Source organism: Eptatretus burgeri, unplaced genomic scaffold (genome assembly GCF_056783735.1).
Source record: "Eptatretus burgeri isolate ZD-2024b unplaced genomic scaffold, Ebu_testis_v1 Ebu_testis_scaffold_3153, whole genome shotgun sequence".
NCBI lineage: Eukaryota > Metazoa > Chordata > Myxini > Myxiniformes > Myxinidae > Eptatretus > Eptatretus burgeri.
Window position 1 is genome coordinate 527,772 of NW_028225101.1, and position 17,771 is coordinate 545,542.

Here is a 17,771-nt window from a genome sequence, read left to right on the forward strand (position 1 = left end):
CCACCAAGGCTGGTGCCAAGTTTGTAAGTGCGTGTGTTCTTGTTCCATGATATATTGTACGGTTTTATGATATCTTGAGTTTTACCCCTCTGTTCTTGTTTTATGAAATCTGGCAATGATTGACCCACTTGAAGACGAGAAACTGCAACAACAAAAATTCGAGTAAGCCAGAAAAATTATCAAAAAATAATAATAATAATAATAATAAATTAGACAATCTCACCCCTCACTCTCAAAGCAACTTTTACGCACTTCCCCTCCAAGCTTCCCACTCACCTTTCTCAAACTTCCCCCCCCTACCATCTACAAAGATCCCTCCTTCCCTCCGCCCCTTCTCTTATTAATCCCCAATGTGCCTCATCCCATCACCACCGAGCCTTTTATCCTCCTCATCCAGTCCTCTCCCTTAGGTATTCTGTAAAACCCACACACACTGTCAACATCTCTCCCTCCCTCCCCTCCCCCTCCTCCCTCATCCTCCTCCCTTTCCCTGCACCCAAAGCCTCCTCCCCTCCCTCTTCCTTAACAGTGTAGAACTCAAATAGGTAGGGAGGGTGCGGCCGGAGGCCAATGAGGGACGGACAGCGAGATGATTCCCGCCAAGACCCCTCCCCGTGTGGGAGGAGATATATCTGAGAGACTCGGGTGGTGGTTGTCGTTGTCGTTGTCGTTAACGTCGACCTGTGGTCCGGATCCTGCCGACGACGAAGGAGAGGAGACTTTGTTCACGGTGCCTGAGTCAGACAGTTTGTTCACGGTGGTTCGGTCCAGTCTGGTTCGTTCATCACGGTGGCTGTTAGGACGAGGAGAGGAGTTCTGTGGACCCCGACCATTCACCACCCGAGCTCCACCACAAACCACGAGACCCCACGTGTGTCTGGGACCAGGCCGACGACCATTGGCAGGTGCCGCAGCACAGAGTACCCCCTTTCTCAGACGGCCAGGTACCCATCCAGACTCTGCCCCCCAGCTCGTCTCTCTCATCGGCTGGAAGGTCCAATAAAGAACTCTGGGTTTATTTTCTTTGTGTGTGTGTGTGTGTGTGTGTGTGTGTGTGTGTGTGTGTGTGTGTGTGTGTGTGTGTGTGTGTGTGTGTGTGTGTGTGTGTGTGTGTGTGCGTGTGGGCCCGTCCATCAGTAGAATTGAGTGAGTGCTTTGAATCACTGTAAATTCCTGCTTCATGTCTTGCCTCCTTCTCTTTTATTGTAAATAATTTGTCGACGTGGGGTCTGGGGTATATTGAAATTAGGCAATTAACCCGACCCCATGCCGTCGAAATATTGGCGACCACGTTCCGCTAAGGCTCAGGGACCCGTGACCTTTCGGAGTTATCCGAGAGTCACGACATACATTCCGGAATGTTCGGTGGAGACGACCCTACTGCTCCCCCTGGAAGTCGTTTATCGCCGCCGAACCCCGGCCCACAACAATATGTCAGTGCAGCTTATCTAGGGGAGGGGGTTTAGGGTAGGGGGAAACCCCAATTTTCTTGGTGTAAATGTTGCGGTTTTGCGAAGCCGCCGCTCCCCCGAGGCTATGGCACACAACATATAGCGGTCCCGAGGCAGTTATTTCATTAGTATCCGTTCTAGTTAGCCCTTCCCTCACGTCGAGTAGGTTTATGGGACAAAATGCGTTGTGAGGGATTTCCGGTAAGTCTTATTCCCATTCTATATTCTTTCATCGATTTCATTTATTTTGCTGCACACACGATCTTCTCTTCATCCATGCATACCCACATCGAAACAAGAGACAGCTAAATATTCCGGAAAAACCATATCCAAACTTCGTGCCATTCCTGATCCGACCATCACTTCAGACCTTCACCGTACTCGAACCACAATGCTACAACATTCCAATAACCATCACAACGCCCATAAAAAAATCCCTTCATCAATTCAAATTCGCTTACCTCACCATAACCGCAACGCTTCAACCACCTGACCATAACCACAACAACGCTTCAACCACCTCACCATCACCGCGAGAACATTCAACCATCTCACAACCACTACAACACTTCAACCATCTTACCATAACCGTGACAACATTCAACCATCTCAACATAGCCGCTACAACATTCAACCATCTCACCATCACCGCTACAACATTCAACCACCTCACAATAACCGCAACAATATTTAACCATCTCACAATAACCGCAACAACATTCAAAAATCTCATCATAACCGCTACGACAATCAACCATCACACCACACCCGCTACAACATTCAACCAACTCACCACAACCACTACAACACTTCATCCATCTCACCATAGCCGCAACAACATTCAACCATCTCACCATCACCGCTACAACATTCAACCACCTCACAATAACCGCAACAACATTCAACCATCTCACAATAACCGCAACAACATTCAAAAATCTCACCATAACCGCTACAACAATCAACCATCTCACCACAACCGCTACAACATTCAACCATCTCACCATCACCGCTACAACATTCAACCACCTCACCATAATCGTGACAACAATCAACCATCTCAACATAACCGCTACAACATTCAACCATTTCACCATAACCGCTACAACATTCAACCACCTCACCATAACCACTACAACATTCAACTATCTCACCATAACCACTACAACACTTCAACCACCTCAACATAACCACTACAACAATCAACCATCTCACCACAACCGCTACAACACTTCAACCATCTCACCATAACCTCTACAACATTCAACCACCTCACCACAACCGCTACAACATTCAACCACCTCACCATAACCGCTACAACATTCAACCACCTCACCATAATCGTGACAACAATCAACCATCTCAACATAACCGCTACAACATTCAACCATTTCACCATAACCGCTACAACATTCAACCACCTCACCATAACCACTACAACATTCAACCACCTCACCATAACCACTACAACACTTCAACCACCTCAACATAACCACTACAACATTCAACCATCTCACCATAACCACTACAACACTTCAAACACCTCACCATAACCGCTACAACATTCAACCATCTCACCACAACCGCTACAACATTCAACCATCTCACCATCACCGCTACAACATTCAACCACCTCACAATAACCGCAACAACATTCAACCATCTCACCATAACCACTACAACACTTCAACCATCTCACCATAACCGCTACAACATTCAACCACCTCACAATAACCGCAACAACGTTTCAACCACCTCACCATCACCGCGAGAACATTCAACCATCTCACCATAACCGCAACGCTTCAACCACCTGACCATAACCGCAACAACGTTTCAACCACCTCAACATCACCACGAGAACATTCAACCATCTCACCATAACCACTACAACACTTCAACCATCTCACCATAACCGCAACAACATTCAACCATCTCACCCTAACCGCTACAACAATCAACCGTCTCACCATAACCCAACGCTTCAACCACCTGACCATAACCGCAACAACGTTTCAACCACCTCACCATCACCGCGAGAACATTCAACCATCTCACCATAACCACGACAACACTTCAACCATATCACCATAACCACTACAACATTCAACCATCTCACAATAACCGCAACAACATTCAACTATCTCACCATAACCGCTACAACAATCAACCATCTCACCATAACCGCAACGCTTCAACCACCTGACCATAACCGCAACAACGTTTCAACCACCTCAACATCACCGCGAGAACATTCAACCATCTCACCATAACCACTACAACATTCAACCATCTCACCATAACCACTACAACATTCAACCACCTCACAATAACCGCAACAACATTAAACTATCTCACCATAACCGCTACAACAATCAACCATCTCACCATAACCGCTACAACATTCAACCACCTGCCCATACGTGCAACCCCCCCCCCAAAAAAAAACTTTCAAACAACCGCACAGGCCGTTCCTTCGCTCTCGTAAACGATGACGAGATTGGGGCTCTAATGTGTTTGTCTATAAATGCGCATAAAAAATCGAGAAATTAATAGAATAAATTAAGTCATCACTATCCGGAAGTGGTGCGTGCCTGTACGGAATGTTCACATCATTCCATGAATTATCCCTTGCATTGAAGTAACAACTGCTGTCATACTTACGCACACAGAGTTAATTAAAATCCACATTAAAATCAAGTTTACCTCCCTGTCTTTGCTTGCCATGACATTCACTGCCATTGACCATTGCCACTCCTACGCCACGGTAACTAAGGCACCGATCCCCATCGTAACCGGCATGACACGTGACGTCATCGTCGGCCGGCGGCGCACCGGCCAACGCAGCCACGCCGACACAGCAACGTGTCCTGTGATTGGTAACTAAATGGCGCATCGCCCACGCCTACGCAGTAATGTGTCCTGTGATTGGTTGGTAAATAAATAGCCATAACTTGGGAAGCATTTGTCCGATTAATATCAAACCTTGACAAGGCACATACTCAGGTCCCCAGCAATATACCTGGCAAGTTTCAATTAGATCGGACCAGTAGTTGTCGAGAAACAGCAGTCACACACACACACACACACACACACACACACACACACACACACACACACACACACACACACACACACACACACACACACACACACACACACACACACACACACACACACACACACACACACTGCTGGAATTGTAGATAAATGTTTTACTTCCAGTAAGGGTGCCCCACAAAACGCCAGCATGAGCTATTAAAACACTTGGGGAGGAGTGATATTATGAATATTAATATTGTTTTGTGATAACATTAATATTATGCTGTTATCATTTGTATTGTTACTACTTTTGTGATGAGAAGTAGCCTGGGAAAAACGCCATGATTAGCTATCTTTACACGGATATAAACCTGAACACGGATTTTGCCCAAGGCGGAAAATCCTTATGGAGAGGGAGGCAAATGAAGTCGACACAACCTCCATCGTGTGATCCTTAGTCCTAATGTCAAGTTTGGTTGAGATTGGATAAATAACCACCGAATGTATCGTGGTCGAAATAATAGCCAGACACCAAATTGCATGTTTTTGGATGATGATGATGATGATGATGATGATGATGATGATGATGATGATGATGATGATGATGATGGACAGAATGTCCAAGTAGAGTCGATTTCAGCCCAGTTTGGAGACAGTTGGAAACTCGCATTTCTCCAGGTGAGCCGACAGGTTGCAGCAGCAAACGATTGTTTTACACCGATAATGAAGATAGGTGGGGAGCAGTGGGGGTATGGTGAAGGTGGAGGAAGATAAATGTTTCAAATACCGTATATGGTTACCTGAGAGCTCTGATTGTAACATGCGCATCCCCAAAAGTTATTTCCAGGTGACCTCTCATTACTTGGATGAGATCAGAGTGCACGTGAGGATGGAAAGCAAGTTGGCTACGGGTTCGATCGTGGGTATTGTGGACATGTCCTCCATTCAATAGTCATGTCATGAACACGTGATGATTTAAATAATTCATTTAATCCAAGCCTATGCACGTTGGGATCCTTCTCACTTTAGTGGTTGTTTGTTAACACATCCCCCCTCTTGTTTGGGTTGTTGTATTTTTCAAGCCACATACCATAGGTGGTGTGAACGCCGCTGAATCATGTGTATGCATTCAGGTCAAATGTGGTTAAAGGTATGTGTGGTTTGTGGTGCAGTCTGGTGTGTTGCAGGCTTCATGCAGAGTACTGTGCTTGCGAGGGGTAAGATTCTGGTGGAGAGAACCGTTGGTGCCTCTGCGATCCTTCGGTGCTCATATCACCGCGAGCCGGGCTCTGCCGGAAGGGTGGACGTTGAGTGGAACGAAAACATCCCCGGCAATCGCAATCCAAACAAACTGGTGAGTGATTTGTATTGACCAACCACACTCTCGCCGCACTCCACCACGTACTCATTCCTTCATTCGTTCGGCCCAGCCAATGGGTCATGCATGTTACAAACTTATACCTTTTACAAGTAAACTTACCTGCACGTCGACCACGAGCTGTATCAAGTGAGCATCACAAAGCATTGTCTCACCTGCGGATCTTATTGTCGAAGTCCATCATCGATTTTCTTTTGCCCACAAATCTCTTTGTTCCAATGATATAGTTCAGCAAAGGACTTCTGTGACTCTGAAGGACTGACTCAATCTGTGAACTCTCCAACCCAGATCCTGGACTTGGTGATGACAAACTTTCCTGCAAATATTTCCTGCTCTTCTTCTTCTGCAATTGGTTCATCTGAATACTGATCACGTGCTTGTGAAAGTCAACATCTTCCTGGCTATTCTTACAGAACTGCCTCAACGCCGGAGAGTCTGGCATTTTACTAAAGCAGATTGACAAGGACTGCAAGCAGCCATCTCTCTCCAGGACTGATCTCCCGCATTTATTGCCCCTGATGTTAAATCAGCCAGGGAATTATTCCACAGAAACCTGCTCTCTCTCATGCACAAATCCATCCCATCTCATCTTCAATTATCCTATCCTTCTTGCCCATGGTACACCGAATCTTGTGATGAGGTCGTTGCTTTGAAACTACTTGCCTTCTCTTCCTGGAAGGCAAATCCGTCCGAAGGCAATCTCAGTGTATCTCACAAAGTTTACTGTCCAGTTCCTCCACTCTCATTGCCATCATAAGGCCAACCTCAACGGAATGACTTTCGTCTCCTCTCCTCTAAAACCTGGTGGTGCCTTGTTAAGTCTGTGCTCTGGGCCCAGTCCTATTCCTGATCTTCCTCAACGGCATCTCTCTGACTGTAAGCTAAATGTCTCGATTCTGTGTTTGATTCCAAATCTTGTGTCCCCAACCCCTCACTCTCTGTTCCTCATCCTTCCCTGTCATATCCAGCAGCCTGGTCTCTGTGTCTTTTGCACGTCTCCTTCTATCTTATCCTTCAACTCTGCTGTTGGACTGGAGGGCATCAGCTCTCTCTCTCTCTTCTCTGCTGCTCTTACTCTCTCTCTGCCCTCTCTCTCTCTCTCTCTCTCTCTCTCTCTCTCTCTCTCTCTCTCTCTCTCTCTCTCTCTCTCTCTCTCTCTCTCTCTCTCTCTCTCTCTCTCTCTCTCTCTCTCTCTCTCTCTCTCTCTCTCTCTCTCTCTCTCTCTCTCTCTCTCACGCTCTCTCTCTCTGTTGGTCGCTGTTCCTTTTGTTCTGTTCCACCCGTGTCTTCCATGACCACGAGCCTTGATAATGGATCCAAAAAAAAAAAATTTGTCATGAGAACCTTTTGTGCCGATTAAACAAATTAGTGGTCTTAAAAAAATGACCATTAACCTCGATTTGGATAAGACTTTTTAAAGATTTTTTTAATACAACAATGACTATAATACGTACAATTCTGAAGACGACGATGGTTCACGAGCGGTATTTGACGATGAAGATTATTTCAGAAGTCAAGGATGAGACAATGTGATGATGTTTGATCAAGTTATAAAAATGATCAACATGAAGTGGTACGAGTGACAGGTTATTAGCTTCAAAATGTCGAAAACCCGGTTTCGTTCAACAACTTTCAAAATTTGACCTTTGTATAACCTTTAAAGGTCACAAAACAATGTTGTGGACATTAAAATAAGGAAACAGGATACGTGCTATAGCTTATTGGAGTTAGTTCGTCGAAGAAGGTCGAAAACCCGGTTCGATTCCCACAACTTTGAAAATTTGACCTTTGTGAACTTTAAAGGTCAAAGGTCAAGGATTATGACCTTTGGTGCAAAACTTCCTCTGGAACATTCCAGGAACAATAGAACGTCAAATAGGCTATATGGCATTTCGCACTCCTCGGATTATCCATACTTTGATGAAATCAGCGTAAAAACAAAGTTGAAGGGGGCGGCACGGGCAAGGTGTTCGAGAAAGAGCAAAATGGTTTCAAGACTTTGGGTGGGGAATGACCTCAAGATTATGCATAAAAAATATTGTCATTCTTGCTTTGAAAGTTTGGGCGGTCGTATGATTTTTATGTCAAAATTCGCAATTTTCTAAGTTCGTGACCTTGTGACCTTGACCTTGGGACGAAAATGAAAAATCGAGCTCTGTGGGGCTATGCAGGAGCCACTGGGCTAACCAAACACTGAAACCCCTGCCAGATTCGACAAACCCCTCGGAGAAGATGTATTTTTATGTCAAAATTCACAGCAATTCTCCTGCCTCCCACCCTTCTCTTCCCAGATTCCCAACTTCAATCCATATTTCTCTCTCCCGCTCCAACGCTACCATCTTTTACCCTCTTTGATTTTCCCACCTAAACCCATGTGAGGCAGAAAACAATAGTTAGGAAAGAGTAGAGACAGGTGGACCTGTGAGGAGCCCCAATACGAGAGCTTCTGCGCCTCCTAGTCGAGTTGCCTGTGGCTCCTGCCAACTGTCCCAACCATGTTCGGGACTGCCATACAGGAACCTGACCCATCTTCAACTAACACTGTGGCATCTCTCAGGAGATCTGCGGAAGAGGCAGGAAGGGGGGTTGAGGACTTGGGGTTTGGGGGAGTGAAGGGACGTGAATGGATGATCACAACAGTCATGTGCACATGATAGCAGCAGGTCTGTGTGTACATTTGGGGGAAGAATGATCACGTGTTGATGGAACTGAAATGACAATCATTGGTGAAACAGAGAAGTGCAATTGAGAAACTTTCGAAAAGTTATTGTTAAGATTTTCCAGAAAGTCTCAGTCGCTCAGTCTCAGAAAGTCTCAGAAAGGCCTTGGGGTCTAAAAACGTTCCGAAGAAACAGTGGATTTGAAGATGAGGGAAGCAAAGGTTTCCTCTCAGTGATGTGGTCTCAGGAAACAAATTAACAAAAACAACGACAAGGGTGGGATTCGAACCCACGTGTGCAAAGCACAATGAATTAGCAGTTCATCGCCTTAACCTCTCAGCCACCTTGTCCACACTTCTGTTTGTTGATCACAGATCAATGGAAGTGCAATGTTGTCACGTGGTCATTTCCAGGCAAGTTGATTCTTGACACAATCAGCGAATTATGATGAAGGTATTTCAGGTGACAATTGTGGGTGACGTCAGGTCACCTGTCAAAATCCAAGGAGTGAAGAGCGGACATACGTGATCACATACACTTGCTCCATTATATACAGATGAGGCAATTATTACCCCACACGTAATCGAAGCAAAATGTGGGGTTCAGCAATTCGTTCACTCTGTCTGTCTGTCTGTCTACGCACATCTGTTTATGATCGATGAAAAACTTCATTTCGATTGAATGTTTTATTTTGAACATGAATCGTTTCACTAACCTGTCGTTTAACAGAACTTTCGCGATGGATTTCACCCGATCACACACGCACAAAGTTGATTGAGATTTATTTTTTAACTCCGTCTGTCTGTCTGGCACTGAAACAGAATTCAAAATCATTCCAAACAGGAAACTCCTGTTTTTAAGGATGTTCTAAAGAACACACACAACAGGCACGAAGAGCTGATGCAACATGTTAAAAACGCACTTCATCAATGGCATTGAACTTCCGAACAACTTTTTTTTTCAACAACTTTTAATATCTTCATTTTATGACCCTCGCCGAAGGAGAGTGTGATTTTTATGACGTCATCGGTGCTTTCGTTATGACGTCATAACTGCATATGAAGAACGTTACATCTGAACAGTATAAAAATTTTGAGGGTCATCTTGGAATAAAATGGTCCACAAAAAATTGATGACGTCATTGGTCACGTGATTAGACAATCATATTGTTGTTGTTTTTTGAAACCTTCAAAAATCTTCTTCTCTGAAGTGGCTGAACAGATCGCGGTGAAACTATGCAAGTGTGACCGGCTCTCCATTGGGAACTAAAGGGTCACACATATGATGTCATCGGTCACATGATTTGACAGCCATATTGGATTTACCCTAAAACCCGTAAAAATCCTCTTCTCCACAACGGTTGGACAGATCGAGTGGTAACTTCACACAAATGTTCCACAATCAATGAGTTTACAACTTTGTTCAGGAATAATTGATAGGTCACATGGTTTGGCAGCCATATTGAATTGAAGAAAAAATATTAAATAATGTTTTCTCTGAAACTGCTTAATCAATCGATGTGAAACTTCACAATTATGATCTTGTGGTGAAAGTGAATACATGTTTTAACTTTCAACTTGATCGGACGTATGGTCTGACAGCCAGAATTATATAATTTTTTTGATCTGGGTTCTTTTTGATTTTTTTGATTTTTTTTTTTTTGGAATGAAGCTCACTTGGCTGTTCCTGGATGGGTTTGAGGGTCGAGGAGTAGCAGCTGAAATGTGAATCCTATTCAGGTTCCTCTTGATGACGTCATCTTTGCTTTTTGTGTGTTCGGGTTCCTTCTGACGACTTTGATGCAGGACTGTACCGATTTGGTCTTCCATTTGAATTGATTTGAATTGATTTTAATCCCATTCTGAATTAAACTGAATAATAATGTCATGGGTCAGGGTCAGGTGTCCGATCAAAGTGGGACATCTTGGTACCTGGTCATCACTGCCAGCAGTTATAAAGTGGAAGTTCGAGTTATGTCTCTTTTTAATGATGTAACACACCAGTACACAAACACCCCCACACACACACACACACACACACACACACACACACACACACACACACACACACACACACACACACACACACACACACACACACACACACACACACACACATACACACCACACATTTTACCTGAAATGGCGACACCACGTTTGCTAGCAGATGGACGTGAAGTGGGGTCTTCACACCTGATCGACGCGTCACGTGGTACACGATGAAGTTGCAATCAAACATAAATTAGAAAAGGTTGGATATTGATCATTCACTTAAGCTGTTATCAACAAAAAATTCAGTTGAAATTAAAGATTTAAATCATTCAAACAAAACCCTCATCACATCAAATCAAATTGTTTCATTATTTCCCCGTTAATTGATTCCTTTTAAAGATGACGTTTGAAAGGGTTCACATGGGTTCACCTGGCTCATCCCTGATAATTACCTGTCCATTTGTCAGTTCCCCATCAATCATGGACAATTAGTCTTTGGATTCAGTGATACATTTTTATTGTTTTTTTCATAATTTGATTGATGTGAAACGGAAATTAATATTAACTTTACATTAATTACCTACAGTCGGATTCACTCGAGACGCGTCTCCTCTTGAGGACAGTCGAGGGGATGTGAGCAGCTGGAGGTGTTGTTGTTGTTGTTTGAAATATTTGTGGAGGAATGTTTGAGTGTGTCGGGTGCAGGTGAAGGTTTGAGTGTGTCGGGTGCAGGTGAAGGTTTGAGTGTGTCGGGTGCAGGTGAAGGTTTGAGTGTGTCGAGTGAAGGTTTGAGTGTGTCGGGTGCAGGTGAAGGTTTGAGTGTGTGGCCATGATCTTCCTTTGGAAAGCCACATTTCTAAGCTTATGAGGGGGAGGTGGGAAGAAAACTGGATGTGTGTTGAGCGCGTGAGAAGGAGGTGCAAGTATGATGCAGAAGAGGAGGAGTGAAGGAGTGCGGATCAGTACGGCACACGTTGGGAAATGACACGAAGTTTGAGCGGGAAATGGCCCACGTATGCTGATGAGGCTTCTGTGGTGTAGGTTCCCGACTCTCCTTGGGTTGCTGGTTTGCGTGCGTGAAGAGGTCACGTGTGAGGTGAAAGTAAATAATAGGTGAAGGAGTATGGGATTGAAGACCGAACTAAAAGCCCTATATAACGCACCTTGTCCCAGAGACCCACTCGACGTCATGGAAGGATCAACCGGCCGAATCCGAACGAATCCCAACACTTCCTGTTCTTTTATAATTTAATCATAATTAAATAACTCTCTCGGGACCCGCTATATGTTGGGTGCCATTGCCTCGGGGGGGAAGTGCCGGTTCACAGAACCACAACAATGTTTTCATTCTTGGACCCTTTCCCACGGTTCTGTGATTTTTCCCGGTGTATCGGCTTCGATGTCCGTTGGGTTGTGGTGTTTGTATGGTGATGGTGTGTGGATGGTGGTGTGTAGGTCGTGAGTGTGGATTGCGATGTGTGGGTTCCACGCACTGTGGTGTATGGGTGGTTGTGTGTGAATGATGATGGTGTGTTGATGGGAGTTGTAGGGGTGTGTTGTGTTGTGTGGTTTGTGATATGTGGGTTTTGGTGGTGTGAGAGGTTGTGTATATATGGTGGTGGTGTGTTGGTGATAGACATGGGTGGGGATAATGTGTGGCTGGTGGTGTGTCATTAGTGGTTGTGTGTATGGTGGTGGTGTGTTGGTGATAGGCATGGGTGTGGATGTAGGTATGTGGTTGGTGGTGGTTGATAAATGTGGTTAAATATATTATTTAATACTGCGCCAAAGGCTCAAACACAAAGAGCGAGGGGACATGGGATATGAATGTAAAACACCACGAACAAACACACCATACAGGGAATATTTCCTTGTGGGTTGGGAACAGCGGTTACACCACTATGATCACCGGAGTGTGCGCGCATCCCGCAGCCCGAGTACATCTCGTGCATGGAGTCCGAGCCGGCGTGAACATCGGGAATTCTTGTTGTTGGGAGCTCCATTGTTGGGATCCAGCATGGTGGCCCCAGTGTGTGGCCCAGTGTCCCTCGGGGTTCTGTTTGTCGTTCCCTTGGGTTTTCTCTTCATCTTGGTTGACGTTCGGTATTTTAAACGGATCGAGTACGAACAACCATAGGTTGCCAACCATTGCGCAAGCATTCAGGACCTAATGGCCTTTTTTGTTGAAGTTCCTTCAAAGGGAACTCTTATCATTCGTACTCCTTCCCTCTCCCCTCCCGTCCTTTTCGTATACCTTATTTATTTCATTCCCATGTACTCTCTTTTCCTATTTATCTCCCCTTATAAACCCCAACCTACCCCCTCAGGTTATTTAACTTTCATTGGGTTTTTTTTTTAAGTTTTCGGGTTCATTTCCCATCACTGATGTCCCCACATTGTCAGTTCCCAATGACATCTGTCTGGCCCGCTGTCTGGACGAGCGAATTTGGACTCGGTTAAAGATGATTTTCTCGGTTAATGATGACTTTTCTCGGTTAAAGATAATTTTCTCGGTGAAAGATGATTTTCTCAGTTAAAGATGATTTTCTCGGTTTTAGATGATTTTCTCGGTTTTAGATGATTTTTTTCAGTTAAAGGTGATTTTCTCTGTGAAAGATGATTTTTCTCGGTTAAAGATGATTTTTCTCGGTTAAAGATGATTTTCTCGGTTAAAGATAATTTTCTCGGTTTAAGATGATTTTCTCGGTTATGGATGATTTTCTTGGTTAAAGATGATTTTTTCAGTTAAAGATGATTTTCTCTTTGAAAGATGATTTTTCTCGGTTAAAGATGATTTTTCTCGGTTAAAGATGATTTTCTCGGTTTTCGATGATTTTCTCGGTTTTCGATGATTTTCTCTGTTGAAGATGATTTTCTCGGTTAAAGATGGTTTTTCTCAGTTAAAGATGATTTTCTCGGTTAAAGATGATTTTTCTCGGTTCAAGATGATTTTCTCGGTTTTAGATGATTTTCTGGGTTAAAGATGATTTTCTCGGTTAAAGATGATTTTTTTTTTCGCTTAAAGTTGATTTTCTCGGTGAAAGATGATTTTGCTCGGTTAAAGATGATTTTGCTCGGTTGAAGATGATTTTTTTCGCTTAAAGATGATTTTCTCGATGAAAGTTGATTTTCTCGGTTAAAGATGATTTTGCTCGGTTAAAGATTATTTTCTCGGTTTTAGATGATTTTCTCGGTTTTCGATGATTTTTCTCGGTTGAAGATGATTTTCTTGGTCAAAGATGATTTTTCTCGGTTAAAGATGATTTTCTCGGTTAAAGATGATTTTCTCAGTTTTCGATGATTTTCTCAGTTATAGATGATTTTCTCGGTTAAAGATGATTTTCTCGGTGAAAGATGATTTTCTCGGTTAAAGATGATTTTCTCGGTTTTAGATGATTTTTCTCGGTGAAAGATAATTTTCTCGGTTATCGATGATTTTCTTGGTTAAAGATGATTTTATCAGTTTTAGATGATTTTTCTCGGTCAAAGATGATTTTCTTGGTTAAAGATGATTTTTCTCGGTCAAAGATATTTTTCTCGATTTAAGATGATTTTCTCGGTTAAAGATGATTTTTCTCGGTTAAAGATGATTTTTCTCCTTTAAAGATGATTTATCTCGGTTAAAGATGATTTTCTCGGTGAAAGATGATTTTCTGGGTTAAAGATGATTTTCTTGGTTAAAGATGATTTTTCTCGGTAAAGATGATTTTCTCGGTTGAAGATGATTTATCTCGGTTAAAGATGATTTTCTCGGTTAAAGATGATTTTTCTCGGTTTAAGATGTATTTCTCGGTTAAAGATGATTTTCACGGTTAAAGATGATTTTCTCGGTTTTTGGATGATTTTCTCGGTTTTGATTGATATTCTCGGTTAAAGATGATTTTCTCGGTTTTAGATGATTTTCTCGGTTTTACATGATTTTCTCGGTTAAAGATGATTTTTCTCGCTTAAAGATGATTTTCTCGGTTAAAGATGATTTTCTCGGTTAAAGATGATTTTGCTCGGTTAAAGATGATTTTCTCGGTTTAGGATGATTTTGCTCAGTTAAAGATGATTTTTCCTGGTTGAAGATGATTTTTCTCGGTTAAAGATGATATTTCGGTTAAAGATGATTTTCTTGGTTGAAGATGATTCTCTCAGTTAAAGATGATTTTCTCGGTTATAGATGATTTTTCTCGGTGAAAGATGATTTTCTCCGTTAAAGACGATTTTTCTTTGTTATAGATGATTTTTCTTGGTTAAAGATGATTTTTCTAGTTTAAAGATGATTTTTCTCGGTTGAAGATGATTTTTCTCGGTTGAAGATGATTTTTCTCGGTTAAAGATGATTTTTCTTGGTTGTAGAAGATTTTTCTCGGTTAACGATGATTTTCTCGGTTAAAGATAATTTTCTCGGTTAAAGATGATTTTTCTCGGTTAAAGATGATTTTCTCGGTTAAAGATAATTTTCTCGGTTTAAGATGATTTTCTCGGTTATGGATGATTTTCTTGGTTAAAGATGATTTTATCCGTTACAGATGATTTTTCACGGTTATGGATGATTTTCTTGGTTAAAGATGATTTTATCGGTTATGGATGATTTTTCTCGGTTAAAGATGATTTTCTTGGTCAAAGATTATTTTTCTCGGTTAAAGATGATTTTCTCGGTTGAAGATGATGTTCTCGGTTATGGATGATTTTCTCGGTTGAAGATGGTTTTCTCGGTGAAAGATGATTTTTCTCGGATAAAGATGATTTTCTCGGTTGAAGATGATTTTTCTCGGCTAAAGATGATTTTCTCGGTTAAAGATGATTTTTTCGGTTAAAGATGATTTTCTCGGTGAAAGATGATTTTCTCGGTTAAAGATGATTTTCTCGGTTAAAGATGATTTCCTCGGTTAAAGACGATTTTCTCGGTTAAAGATGATTTTCTCGGTGAAAGATGATTTTTTTCGGTGAAAGTTGATTTTCTCGGTTAAAGATTATTTTTCTCGGTTGAATATGATTTTCTCGGTTAAAGATGATTTTCTCGGTTAAAGATGATTTTTCTCGGTTAAAGATGATTTTCTCGGTTTTCGATGATTTGTCTCGGTTGACTTGGTCAGTTTGACAGAACAGGTTGTTCCATTCCGAATTTATTTATTTCCCCCTCATTTTCTCTGCGGTCTCTTCATCCCGGCTGATGGCTTTAGGCCCGAATTTTTTTGAAGATGGTTTCCTTTCCTCGCTCAATCGAAGCGGCTCCTTTAAATGGGACAGAAGGTCTGCTCTGTCACGGACAGTTATAATCCCACGATGAAGAGTTTCAGATTCGTTTGAAAAGCCAACGATGCCTCGCCAACGACTGGTCTTGCTCTCCCGGTTCAGAGTTTGATCTGAAGTCTGGTCTCGTGGCAACTGTGAAAATTTCTGTGTTGATCTCTCAACTCCTGTATGAACTCACCTTCTGTAAAACGCTGATTAGTACTTCTGGAGCTCGAACAGCTCAAGTTCCATCACCTGTGCATCGTCGAGCATTGTGTATCGGGTGAAGTTATGTCCGTCAAGGACAAAAAGAAACATGGCGACATTGATGTTAAAGTTTCAAGATGCAGTGTCCAGCCACCAGGTCTCTCCGCTCTTACGAAGCCCAAGACAACATCAACCACGTAGTTGTACTCGAACCACATTGAACACATTTGTTGTCACTGTATACATTCTTGATTTCATGAATCGGGGCAAGCCTTGTCGTCAGATCGTTGACTTTCTTGAGGATTTCAATGTCGTCCTGAAGTGTGAGGTCATCACGTATGGACTTGAGTGAAGATATAACATTGTTCTTGTCCTGATCTTCCATCATTTCGCGTTTGTGCTGCATTTCCAACCTTTACACCTGCTTGATGAGTTAAAATCTGACAAAGTTTCCTCCCTGGTTGCCCGCAGGTGGACAATTTTCCAAAGTTGGGATGGATTTTTGGGGATGAACTTGTTCGTGATTTGCCCTCTATCGGACTATTTGATCTGGCATCAGTAGTTTGTGGTACTTGATGTGTTTTTTTTTTGTGAATGCATTGTTTAGGCTCGAATGAGAGAGAACACACAACGCACAGCAAGGGGGAGGGCGGGGGGGCATGAGACAAGAGGGGTGGGAGAGGGAAGGACAAAACAGTGGGGAACAGAGACATGAGGAGATGTGTGGAAGGGAGAGGGATGGGGCGGGGAACATGGGGAATACAAGATGGACATTGCAGTGACTTTCAGGAAGGAAAGCAGGGAATTTGAAGGAGGTGGATTAACAGGGGTAGAAAAGATTGAGGTTTTGGATTGGGGAAGATAGGTGGTGGTGAACAGCTGTTTTGAAGGCCTCGAGGAAAGAATGGGATTGAAGAGAGTGTGGGAGTTTATTCCAAAAGCGGGGAAAAAAGAGGAATTAAAGAGTGAAGCTGAGCAGTGATTAGTGATTTTAGTAGTTTTACCAGAAGGGGGTCGCTGGCGGACAAGGAGCGCCCTGCAGAAATATGGGGGGGGTGATGGCGACATATCGCATACGGAGCGGGGGGGGAGACCGGAGAGGAGACGGTGGAAGACAGAAAGGCCATCGACCTGCCTGGGGTGAGAGAGTGAGAGACCCAAAGACTCACCCTCATCACAGGAGATGCCGATGATCCTGAATGCTTTGGTTTCCACAGCGTCAAGCCGAGAAAGGTGAGAGGAAGGAGCACCAGCCCGGAGGGGAGAGCAGTACTCCATCAGGCTGTGGACGAATGCTTGGCATGTGGTCAGGAGCTCAGGTGGGCTGAGGAAGGACCTTGCATGTCAGAGGATTCCCAGTCGGTGACTGGCTTTGGAAGCCAGGTAGGAAATGTGGCTTTCCCAGGAAAGATCATGGCAGATGGTGAGACCCAGAATCTTGAAAGAAAGGACTTCTTCCAGAGGACTGTTGAGAAAGTGGATGTGGGGGGCGGGGGGGGTCCAAACGGTCTTTTCGGTCAGACATACTGAGATTTGTCCAGATTGAATGACATGTTCCACATGTTTTACCAGTTCGTAATTTTATCCAGATCTGCAGTGAGTGAAGAAGCTGCTGCTTGCCGGTCTGAGGGATGACAGATTGTACGGCAAAGGGTGGAGTCATCAGCAAAGAGATGAAAGGGATTTTCCAGAGAGTCGGCGAGATCATTGATGAAAACCAGAAAAAGAGCAGGGTCCAGAACACTGGATTGAGGAACTCCAGCCTGGACAGGAAGAGGGGATGAAAGAACTCCATAAAGGGCCACACGTTGACTGCGAC

At 43.3% G+C, this 17,771-nt stretch overlaps 1 long non-coding RNA gene and 1 other non-coding gene across 2 annotated transcripts; one reads left to right on the plus strand and one right to left on the minus strand.

Annotated features, from left to right (window-relative positions):
* Nucleotides 1-517: 517 nt before the first annotated feature.
* Nucleotides 518-14,437, plus strand: LOC147006812 (uncharacterized). Its single transcript, XR_015054590.1, has 3 exons — nucleotides 518-944; nucleotides 5,666-5,847; nucleotides 12,455-14,437. It is a non-coding gene; the product is annotated as an uncharacterized LOC147006812 (long non-coding RNA).
* On the minus strand, nucleotides 8,800-8,881 carry TRNAS-GCU (transfer RNA serine (anticodon GCU)). Its single transcript has one exon. It is a non-coding gene; the product is annotated as a tRNA-Ser (tRNA).
* Nucleotides 14,438-17,771: the final 3,334 nt, after the last annotated feature.